This window comes from Budorcas taxicolor, chromosome 21 (assembly GCF_023091745.1).
Source record: "Budorcas taxicolor isolate Tak-1 chromosome 21, Takin1.1, whole genome shotgun sequence".
Taxonomy (NCBI): domain Eukaryota; kingdom Metazoa; phylum Chordata; class Mammalia; order Artiodactyla; family Bovidae; genus Budorcas; species Budorcas taxicolor.
In genome coordinates this window covers 49,411,580-49,424,087 of record NC_068930.1, presented here as the reverse complement: position 1 = coordinate 49,424,087, position 12,508 = coordinate 49,411,580, and positions in this window count along the sequence as shown.

Sequence of the window (12,508 nt, the reverse complement as noted above, 5' to 3'; positions counted from 1 at the left end):
AAGTAATATTGAAGAAGGAATTCTTACCTCTTTAATGTATTTTCTCTTAAACTCACTTTCTATTTAAAAGAAAAAAATTTTAAGAGCCTCCTAAGGAGTTTCTTAAGGAAGTTCTAATTTTTCAAGAGTATTTTAAAAAAAATAAACTTCTATTTCACTACTGAAAAAGAAAATCCAAAACTGAAACTCAATTAAGAAAATACTAAGTGCAGACATCATTTCTGGCACACAGGGTACTTTCCGGCTCCCTCTGATTCCCAAGTGTCCTGATGAAAGGTGTTCCTAGGTTTAGGTCCCTATCCGTGGGACCAACTCCTCCTGACACTGAGTACTTTTTTTCTTAGACTCTGAGCAAGCCCCTTAGACTGTAACTTCAAAAGTTCACCTGAATAGTCAGATAAAATGACTTCTCTGTAAGGCTGCTTGGAGGGTGAACTCACTCAACAACCCCCTCTATGATGATATTTCCTCAAAACTAGGTCTCTGGCTGTATGACTCTCTAGTGCTGAGTCTTCTCTAATTGCCTATGGGGTACTTTTCATGTTGAGACACATAGTACCTCCAAACCTAACATGTTTAAAACAGAACACACCTCATTCCATCTCTTTTCTCCCAAGCCAGTTAGTTCCCTTCCCTCATACTACATTTTCCAAGTCCTCAGAGTCAAAACCTTGCAATAGTTATCAGTTCCCCAAAATCTCCCCAGGTAATTCTGATCCTTTTTATTCTGCTCTCCTCTTTTCCACCATATAATACATAATTTTGCTCACTGTTTATTGTCTCTCCTCACCCAACCCAAGGGCCAAGAGGGCAAGAATCTTTGTTTTGTTCACTTGTACAATTCAGGCAGCTTGAACAATACCTAGCATATATTTAAGTGCTCAATAAATATTAATTGAATGAATGAATTCCCTTACAGCACAGGGGCTAGGAGTGCATCCCTTTCTATTTAAACTTGAATTTAAATACCATTTGTGACAGTTACCAGATATCTGACCTTATGCAACCTCAAGGCTGGATTCTTTTTATGGGGGCTGTTTAGGAGATTAGATGAGAGAAGGCAAGAAAGTGAGGTACTAGACAAGATACGTAGCACATCTGTGATTGCTGCCTTCCAGTCACCAAATCCTGTTGATTCTCCCTATGGGATAACTCCTCCTGCTTCTCACTCCCACTGCCACTGCCTGGATTAAGACCAGTTGGCATGGCCTGGCACAGTAGAGTCTCTTCCTGTTGATCACACTCTGGGAATCATTTTCCTGAGCAACATCTCACTGAGTTGCTTCTCTGCCCAGACTTCTTTGAGGTACTCGATAAAATTTAGTCTTGAACTTAGCTGACCTGTGCCTTTCTTTTCAGCCTTGTCTTGCAATTCATCCTCCTGTTTCCACTGCAGGGCTACATTCCATGGCACAGCTCTGAGATACACTGCCTGATCCCTCCTCAAGCTCTCCAGTTCCCTCACACCCCTATTCCTCCTGTAAGGACACTCATTCTCATCTCCTCAGCTAAGAAGCTCAGATTCACCGATCTGCCTCTTGCCCCCTATATGCCCAGTGCATATAATTTGAATTTCTATTACCCTGAACCAAATAAAATGGCCACTTTTGTAGGTCAAAAGCTTCCAATATTAGTAATCATATGGTTTAACTTAAAAGAGCTGTAACAGGCTTCACTAAAGATTGGCAAAGCAGGACTTTCCTGGTGGTCCAGTGGTTAAGAATCTGCCTGCCAATGCAGGGGATATGAGCTCGATCCCTGGTCTGGGAAGATTCCACATGCTGTGGAGCAACTAAGCCTGTGCCTCAGAGCTACTTAGCCAGCACACTAGAGCCTGTGCTCCACAAGAGAAGCCACCACAATGAGAAGCCCTCACACTGCAACTAGAGTAAGCCCGTGCACAGCAGCAAAGACCCAGTGTAGCACAGAAAGAAAGATGAGCAGAGCCTGAATACCTTTTATCTTTGTATTCTCTACCACCCTTGCTATGCGGCTTGGCTCATAAAAGTTCAGTAAATGAAAAGTTGAACTGAAAACTGTGGAAAGATAAGGGAACAACTGAGAAATGTTTTCATAATTGCCTTTCCTTCCCACATAGACATGACTCTCAGTGAGGCACCCTGGGTGTACCCTGCCATGCAGTGATGGAATATCTAAAATCACACACACACTGGGCTATGAGAATTACTTCACAGGTTCAAATAAATTCTGATCTTCTGTTGAGGTTGCCTTTAAGCTGGGCCCTAAAAGAGGCCTAGGATTTTGGATGGCATATACTTATTAATGGTGAGGGACAGAGAGGCCTGGTGTGCTGCAGACCATGGAGGGTCACAGAGTCAGACAAGACTTGGTGACTGAACAACAACATACATTAATACCCTAAAGGATACTTCCTGCAAGGAGTCAACTTCATTTTCAATACAACACAAACTGAAAGCTAGAATTAGAACATCAGGCTCCTTGAGGGCAGAGGCCATATCTGCTCCTGAGTGTATCATCAGTGCTTGGCATGAAGTAAGCACTCTGATCATTCACTGAATATGCATTCTCACTACTTGGGTTTTGTACTATGTTGAACTGTTTTTATTCGAAGAGATTTGTGAATAAATGAGAAATTCAAACTCAAAAACCTAAAAGCCCAGAGATTTCATATTAGAATTTGAGTTTTTTTCCACAGGCAAATAGATTTCCTCTGGGAAATCTTTCAGAAGGACGAACCCCTTGCTGATTCCATTGCTAAGGGAAATCCCCAGGAAACAGAGACTTCAAGAATATGTGCCTTGGGTGCCAAGCAGCAGCTAAACTACTCACCCAGGTGGAGTTCCCCCTGGGCTGGGGAGCTTTCATGAAAGTCTGGGTACGAATACTCCTGCAGCTTTAACACAAGCCTATGGGGGCAGACTTGCTGTGTCTGTGTGGAAAATTTGATCTTCCTCTCTGTGGGGCCACTAAGTTAGACATTCTGAAATGACTTTCTGGTTTTTTGAAAAATTTTAGAGATGACTTGACATCTCGTGAGTCTTGGAAAATCTCCTGGGGGCCTCCATTTGGCAAGGCCCACATTCTCCCCTGGGGGTGGAGGTAGGTGGAAGGTAGGGGTTACCCACAAGGCAAAGGTAAAGTGGCAGCGTAGATTCCCGGTGACTGCAGACATGCTGAATCACGTGGCATTTAAAGGCAATATAAAAATTTAGTCCTTGGCTTAGGATGCTCTGCTGGTGGTTTCAGTGAGCCAGGGAATATACAAATGAAGCTTATCTGTGTTTCCATGTGATATGAGCAGGTGTTGGAACACTGGTAGGTAGAGTATCTTAGGAGAGTTAGGATGCCCCAGAAGTCAACTGTGGCCACGAAAGAGCTGGAGACGTAGCGGCTCTGGCTGATCAGCTGAAGGGAGGTAGCTCCCAGGCCAGACCATCACCAATCAGGTGCCTCAATAGAGGACTGAGGGCAAGAACCTGGTTCTGTTTGTCTCTTTCTCATACCAGTCAAAGTCCTTAAGTTCTTTCTGTACCCCAGCAGCTAAGGTAGGGAACCTAGGAGTTGTCATTCTTGCTGAGTCCTGGGGAAAGAGAAAACGGTGATTTCTCTGTACTCCAGTTCTACTTATACAATTTATGGGCAAAGGAGAGGGACAAATGGAGCCTCAAATGTGGTGTGGGATGTGCTACTGTGACTTACAGGAGGCATATGGTTATGTTTCTGCTCAAAATCTCTTCAAACCACATTTCAATAAAGTAATATACCCCAGCGCTCTCGGCTATAACACCTAGTGTGTGGTTCTCTCACTCTCCAGTACCAGTGGTGGGTACAATATGATGTCTATCGACAGAGCAGTCACAAATTATCATTGCCTTGCTACTCCACCCTTCTCTTACCAGTCTATATAATTCTGTGCCTGGAATTCGATCGGTCATCTCCAAAAATGGTAACACTGTCCTTTGATTTGAAAGGGAATAAACTTGTATCGGCTCAACCCAAAGGACATTTTACTTAACTGTATCTATCCAGGAACTCCTTCTAGAGAGCCAAAACCTTTAGCTTTCAGGTCACCCTTGATTTTTAGCTGTAACACCTTTAGAATTACCCTCTTAAAACTTTTGATGCTTCTCTTGTTTTTCAAAACTCCCCCTTTAAAGGAAGACCCAATGCTTGATGGATGACTGAGCTCATTTCTGAAAGCCAAGGACTTAGAGGAACACTAAGAATTCTTGTGGGTCTCCCCAGAGTACTGGAAGCAGCGATGGAAGGCCCCAGCTGGTTTGGGCTTAACCGTTGGTGGTTTTTTAACATACAACTTCCCCTTAGGCATGATAACACAGGAAGCCCTTCATAGCTTGAGAGAACAGCAAATGTTCCAGTGAAAAATGAGATTGGGGAAGGGAGGGGCCTGAGTCCTGAACAGGGTCGGGCTTTGCTCCAAGTGTCAGAAGCACTGGATTTGGATCTGACGCTGGCCAGAGATCACCTGGTGACCACCACCTCGATTTCTTCTCTCAAACAGGTGAGCACGCTGTACCTACCCTTAAAGGCATGGAGGAAAAAAATATTAAGCACTACAAAGAAAATAAGTCACCTACTAAAGACTTGCTTCTGCCATTGTGAAAGGAGGGGACACCAGTGAATAAAGCCTGGATCGGTGGTGGTTTTGCTCTTTCTCTAGCAAGAAGGAAGCCAAGTACTGCACCAGGCTACACTGTATGCTGCGACTGTTCAGAAGAGAAACTCAGTCTGTTTTCTTAACTTTGAAAGCAGCCAGTTCTTACCCACCCTATCCTGCACACATGTGGCCTCAGCCGTGAATGTGGACAGGGGATGGGAACTGTAAGCATCAGTCAGTTCACCGAGAAGATTTTCACACCTATGATGCATCCCTATATCTTTGTGAATGTTATTTGACTTCCTTCACTCTACTAACTCCAACTTCACCTCACACCCATTCCCGGGCCCTGATCAGGTGGAGAAAGGTGGGTGCAGGAGTTGGTCAGGCACTGAGAGGATGAGTCAAGAACAGAGAGGAAATAAGACTCAACAGCCTTCTCTTCAGCCTGGAGATACTTCCTCTTCCTTGAGGTTTCCTAATTGGCTTCCTCTCATTCCTATTTTTTCACCGCAAAATTAAGTCATCGCTGGTGCTCAGAATAAGCCCAAGTTCTCTTTAGATAACTGGGGGAGAGAGAGTAAATGAATGAGGTGTCTAATCATTATAACCAATATTTTCAGTCACTAATTTAGGAACTAGTTCTTGAGAACCCAGGTACTGATGAGAAAGCAGAGTGCTCCAGTTTTACTTCCTACTTGCTTTGAAAGTACCTGATAGACCTCAGCTGAGATCCGCAACTTCTAGTGTGCAATTCATCCATTGTGGTGAGAAAAAGGCAAGTTTCAACAATCAACCACAGACAACAGATTAAACACTTTTCCAGACTAAAGACTCTGAAATGATGTCTTATAGGTGCAGAGCAAATTTTATTCCGGTTTTCATAGTCTATGTAGATGCCTAATATTTAATTCGTTTAAGACATGGAGGGGGTTAAATAGTATGATCAAAGAGGGTGGCATTGAGAGGTTATCATTATTTCTTGAGGACCTGTCAAAGCACCAGACACCAAAGACTATGCTCCTGAGCTAGCCAGCACACACACACACACAATACCAAGGAGCAAGAGGGGGAATTCACTCAAAGGAGAAGTGGGAATCAGAGGTAAAAATTAGGAAGACATTTTCAAACAACTTCTCCAAAATAATTCAACTAGCATCTATTCAGCTTCTTCTATGGGTAAGCAGCTGGACCAGTTGCTCTGGAGACACACAGATGAGACAGATGGGGCCCCGCTGGAATTCAGTGGGCAAGAAAGATGAAACACAAATGAGAGCTAAGTACAGGGCAGCTCATGATACATAAGGTAGTGTCCAACAGAGCACGGCAGATGGGAAATGACCGTGGCCACAGGGAATGCAAGCTGCCTGCTGAAAGAAATACGTCTGAGCTCAGCCTGGGAGGACAAGAACTCGGACGGATGTGTTGGCTGTTAGGGGCAGTTTGAGTGGCACCATGATGCAACGTGGACTGGGAGTGGCCAAGAACAGGGAGACATAGGAAGAAAAAAAGAGTCTGTGTTTAGGTTATGGCAATGGCTTAGCCTGACCCAAAAATGTTCTGGAGTACAAATGCAGGGAGGAGGCCTTGAATGCCAAGTAAAGGAACTGCTGTGGCTGAAAGGTAATGGGGAGACATTGAATGTTTCCGAGTAAGGAAAGTGGCATGATGAGCATTACGCTCCCAGAAGATAAACTTGGTATATTTATGAACTGTAGATGGGGATATCAATCAGGAGGCTACTGCTGTTAGTCCAAGTGAAAGTTTGAGAAGGTATGAACTGGGGTGGTAGTTAGGGAAATGGAAAGGAAATAAGATGCCAGAGATTTTTAAATAGTTCTCTGCCCATTATTAAATGTGATAAACTATTCATAGCACTATTTCTAATAGGCAAAACCTAGAAGCTATCCAAATGCCCATCAAAGCAGAATGGATAAACTGTGGTATATTCACACTGGTGTTAGTCACTCAGTTGTGTCCAACTCTTTGTGATCCCATGAACTGCAGCCCCCCCAGGCTCCTCTGTCCATGGGATTCTCCAGGCAAGAATAGTGGACTGGGTACCTGTTCCCTTCTCCAGGGGATCTTTGCGACCCAGGGATCAAACCTGGGTCTTCTGCATTGCAGGCAGATTCTTTACTGTCTGAGCCACCAGGAAGTCCATATTCACACTATAGAACATTATAGAATAATGAAAATGAATGAGATACAATTACATGTGACAATACAGATGAACCTCCCACAATACTGAATGAAAGAAGCCAGGCACAAAAGAACACATCCTCAATGATTCCATTTACATGAAACGTAAAAACAGGCAAAAAAAAAAAATACTATTAGAAGACTAGAGAGTGGCTACCTTTATGAGGGCAAGAAATGATGGAAGCAAGCAAAAGGAGGCACCTGGGTTCTGGTGACAAGCATGATGAACAGGCTGATAAAACTACAATCTGACTTTCCTTCTCCCACTCTTCCTTTCATTTTTCCTGCCTTTAGACAAAAACTCTGGAAAGCCCCCTTACTTTTCTGTTCCTCTTAGATAATATGCAGTGCTATGGTCACTGTAAGTCACCAGTGCAGTATCAGTTCAGAAATTACAATACACAGTTCTATACCAACAGATTCTAGGCAGTACTGTATCATTTTTTTCCTGCCAGCTTAGGTCAGTTTCACACTAAAGCTTCCAGTGGAAAGGGGTTGGGGCATGGTTGACTTTTCCTTCCTGACCACTCCTGGCTCAGTTTTACACCTACCTCCCTCATTCACCCACCTCCACCAGCCAAGGTGGAGGACAGGTAAGGGTGGGTGTCTTAATGCTTTCTAGGCCTAGCCGCTGTTTATAGCTGGTGTCTCTGGTGAGCCTGACAGATAGTTAAATTGGATGCTTCCTGCTTGGCCACTTTTCTAGGCTCTTTGGTGGTTCTGTGCTGAGTCCATCTATTTTTATATGTAGGTTGCCCCCTTGCACTCTTTCCTCAACCCCTGGCCATCTAGAAGTTCCCCTCCAGGCTAAGAAAAAGTAAGGCAACTCTCTTTCCACCCAGCTGGCCTCCACCTGGCCCTTGGGGCAGCTTCAGGGCAGCAGCCCTCTCTGGCTCATTTTCAGTGTCCCTCGTCAGCTCTGCTGTCATCTTCTAGCTTTGCTGGCAGAGTCAGGCCCGTCCACAGAGGCTTCAGCTTTCACTGAGGTTGGTGGGTTCCCCAGGCTGCTGAAGGAGCCCCGAGTCTTCCTATTGAGGCGATTTCCCAGAGTCCTGAGGTCAGAGGGCACCCAAGGAACCGGGAACCTAGCCACAGCTCTCTATAAGGGAAGATCTTTATCTTTTTCCTTCCTCTGACTCTCTTACATCTTTGCCCTGGTTGAGGGGATTTCAAATTCTAAAAGATGATGCTGTGAAAGTGCTGCACTCAATATGCCAGCAGATCTGGAAAACTCAGCAGTGGCCACAGGACTGGAAAAGGTCAGTTTTCATTCCAATTCTGAAGAAAGGCAATGCCAAAGAATGTTTAAACTACTGCACAATTGTACTCATCTCACACACTAGCAAAGTAATGCTCAAAATTCTCCAAGCCAGGCTTCAACAGTCCATGAACCATGAACTTCCAGTTGTTCAAGCTGGATTTGGAAAAGGCAGAGGAACCAGAGATCAAATTGCCAACATCTGCTGGATCATTGAAAAAGCAAGAGAGTTCCAGAAAAACATCTACTTTTGCTTTATTGACTATGACTATGTGGATCACAACAAACTGGAAAATCCTTAAAGAGATGGGAATACCAGACTACCTGACCTGCCTCTTGAGAAATCTGTATGCAGGTCAAGAAGCAACAATTAGAACTGGACATGGAACAACAGACTGATTCCAAATCAGGAAAGGAGTATTTATTTAACTTATATGCAGAGTACATCATGCGAAATGCTGGGCTGGATGAAGCACAAGCTGGAATCAAGATTGCCGGAAGAAATATCAATAACCTCAGATACGCAGATGACACCACTCTTATGGCAGAAAGCAAAGAACTAAAAAGCCTCTTGATGAAAGTGAAAGAGAAGAGTGAAAAAGTTGGCTTAAAACTCAACATTTGGAAAATGAAGATCATGGCATCTGGTCCCATCACTTCATGGCAAATAGATGGGGAAACAATGGAAACAGAGAGAGACTGTATTTTGGGGGGCTCCAAAATCACTGCAGATGCTGACTGCAGCCATGAAATTAAAAGACACTTGCTCCTTGGAAGAAAAGCTATGACCAACCTAGACAGCATATTAAAAAGCAGAGACATTACTTTACCAACAAAGGTTCGTCTAGTCAAAGCAATGGTTTTTCCAATAGTCATGTATGGATGTGAGAGTTGGACTATGAAGAAAGCTGAGCACAGAAGAATTGATGGTTTTGAACTGTGGTGTTGGAGAAGACTCTTGAGAGTCCCTTGGACTGCAAGGAGATCCAATCAGTCCATCCTAAAAGAAATCAGTCCTGAATATTCATTGGAAGGACTGATGCTGAAGTTGAAACTCCAATACTTTGGCCACCTGATGCGAAGAACTGACTCATTGGAAAAGACCCTGATGCTGGGAAAGATTGAAGGCAGGAAGAGAAGGGGACAACAGAGGATGAGATGGTTGGATGGCATCACTGACACGATGGACGAGCTTGAGTAAGCTCCAGGAGTTGGTGATGGACACAGAAGCCTGGCATGAGTTGGACATGACTGAGCGACTGAACTGAACTGAGGGGCCAGGAGTTGTGAGGCAGAGTCTCCTTTATTCCTTTTGTAAATTCTGCATGTGCAATGTCTGCCTCACACTCACCATTTGGGAATCTTGGTATGTACTGACATTTGTGCCTCAGTGGAAATGGAGACAGACAGAGTCCTAATGGTTTGTTACTCAAGTATCAGTTTGAAATTGTGCAGAAGACAAAGAGAACTAAAAATCAACCACAATCCCAGAACCCAGAGATTCTGGAATCAACAAAATGTAACACTGTGGAATCAACAAAATCTTATATTGTGGAATCAACAAAATCTTAACCCATGCCAAGACACAGAGTATCATTTTAATCACTGTAACATTTTAAATTATATTTGTCTCTTCCTTCCCTTGTTTTGAACATTTCATTATTCCCCATTTTGTTATTCTTCTCAATAACATTATTATGAAGAATATCTTCATGTACAAACCTTTTTCAAAAAGAATTATTTCCTTTGGAGAAGTAGTTAAGAGTTGAATAACTAGTGTGACAGATATTTTGAAGGTAAAATCGACATGCTTTGCTAATTGAGTAAATAAGTAAGAGATAAGGAGGAGGAAAAATAAAGTAAGGCAGGAGATCACTTTGTGGGGGTGAAGAGGAGTTGTTTTCATAGTGGTTGAGGGTCCACAGGCTACCAAGGTAGAAATGCTCAGCTGCAAATGGAGAACTGGAAAGAAAGCAAGGGTAGAGATGGCTCCTTCCTCTGAGAAGTCTGGCTGTTACACTATACCTAGGGAACCACATGTCAGGCTAGAAGTCGAAAGGAATTTGTAGTTAGATGAGGGAAAAGTGAAAGTGTTAGTTGCTCAGTCGTGTCTGACTCTGTGACCCCGTGAACTGTAGCCTACCAGGCTCCTCTGTCCATGGAATAGGTAGCCACTCTCTTCTCCATGGGATCTTCCAATCCCAGGGATTGAACCTGGGTCTCCTGTATAGCAGGCAGATTCTTGACCATTTGAGCCACCAGGCAAGCCCAAAGATGAGGGAAAGAGCCCATGAAAAGAGATTACCTGAGAGGACAAGTTCTGAAGTTAGCAAGAAAGGATAGTATGGATGCAGGTAGAAAAACTAACCTAGAAAAGTAAGAAAAAGGTGAGGGCAGAAAGTTGTTGGAAAGAGCAAAAACTGATGAGGCTCTTAACAGATGGTTCTTAGTTCCTGCTAAGTTCATCTGCCAAGAATGAGTGGTGAGGTTATGACTCAGAACATAGAATCCTGAGTGTTGTATTATAATTATTTTTAAATAACCTTGGAGCTCCTTTGAGACTATTTAAAACATGGTCTGTAGCACTGGCATCACCAGGCACATGAGACCTGAACCAACTTTTTAAACAAGATCCTACATCCATCAGAGTGTGAGAGGTATGCTGACTACCTTCCCCACTGAACAGAAAGGAAATGAAGGCTGCAGGAGAAAAGCTATTTTTCAAGTTAGGATGACAAAGACTGCGAGAGCTCCTTCAGGAAATTAATGGGAATTCACTGAAAGATGAAACAGAGAACCTTCAAATGGGAGTAAAGTTCCAGCAGCGTAATTTCATGACTTTTGTAGCAACACTGTGGTGTGTAGGAGCAGAGGAAGTGGACAGATAGATCTCGGGTTACCCAAAGTTAGGTTTAAAATTGGTAAGATGGGCACCACAGGAGGTAGAATGAGTAAATGAATCTGAAGTGTTACTGAAAGTAAAAGTCGCTCAGTCGTGTCAGACTCTTTGCGACCCCATGGACTGTACAGTCCATGGAATTCTCCAGGCCAGAATACTGGCGTGGGTAGCCTTTCCCTTCTCCAGGGGATTTTCCCAACCCAGGGATTGAACCCAGGTCTCCCACATTGCAGGCAGATTCTTTACCAGCCGAGTCACAAGGGAAGCATTACTAGAAGCACAAGGGAAGTGTTACTGAAGCATTCATGAAATGAATAGTTTAAGGGCAGGGTGGGATGAGAAGGCAAGCAAAGCCAGATGGGAATGGACGAGAGAGGCCTCTAGGTGAGGAAGGAAGAGGCTTAAGAACAGGTCTAGGAACTGAAGGTAGGGATGAAGCAGTGGGACAGGTAAGGAGGTTGTGCTCAAAATGAAGAGCTTGAAAGTCTGATATCCTGAAAGTGGAGCACTTTTACATGTTTAAAAGATCCAGGTTGGCATCTCCTGGGAGGCATCATCAGAGCTTAAGTGGTTAAGAAACCATGAGAACAAGGACTTCCCTGGTGGTCCAGAGAGCTGAGACTCCGCACTCCCAATGCAGGCAGCCTGGGTTTGATCCCTGGTCAGGGAACTAGATCCACATGCCACAACTAGAGGTCCCATCGGTTGCAATTAAGACCTGGCACAACCAAATAAATAAATAAAAGTATTGAGGGAAAAAAACAAAAGAGAAGGAAATGATGAGACCAGAATATGGAAGCTGTTGAAATCTCTGGGGGTAATAGCAGTGGAAATGGGAGACAAAAAAACTGCCACTTATAAAGCACAAACTGTTCAATACTGACTTCCTCACAGAAACTTCCCTATCAAAGAACAAAAAGAGCCACATGATTTACTTTTAAAAATACAAAGCTCTCTTAGTTGTGTAAAGCAGCAAAACTTCCTTAGGCTTTGCCTTCAAATAGTTGGTCTGACCAGAGGTTTATTTCATTAGGAGTTGGAGATCAGAGGGCCTAACTTGGAAAAGACCCATTTCTTTAAGGATTTGATTATTCCTGCCAGAACACGACTATGGGCCAAAAGACATGATCTTTAATTTGACCCAGTAGCTATCATCAGGGTGACAGTTTCCTGGAACACAAATTTCCTTCTGAACACAAGGAAACCTTGATTAGTGTTTTGTGAGTACACCACCATGTGAGCAGGACTTTATGGTGTACAGCAATGCCCTAGCTTAACTCGACTGCCTTGTTTTATGAATTTATATTATGATGTTTGAAGTAAATGAGGAAGAAGTGCTAGAAGACTATGAGAACAAGGAAAAGTTTGTTTTTTGTCTGAGGGGGAGGAAACGTATTACAAAAGAGCTCAAAGAGAATGAATGATCTTTTAAAAATTATGTGGATAAATGTGTAATATATGGGACTTCCCAGGTGGCTCAGTGGTAAAGAATTCTCCTGCCAAGGAGGCTCAGGTTCAATCCCTGGGTTGAGAAGATTCCTGGAGAAGG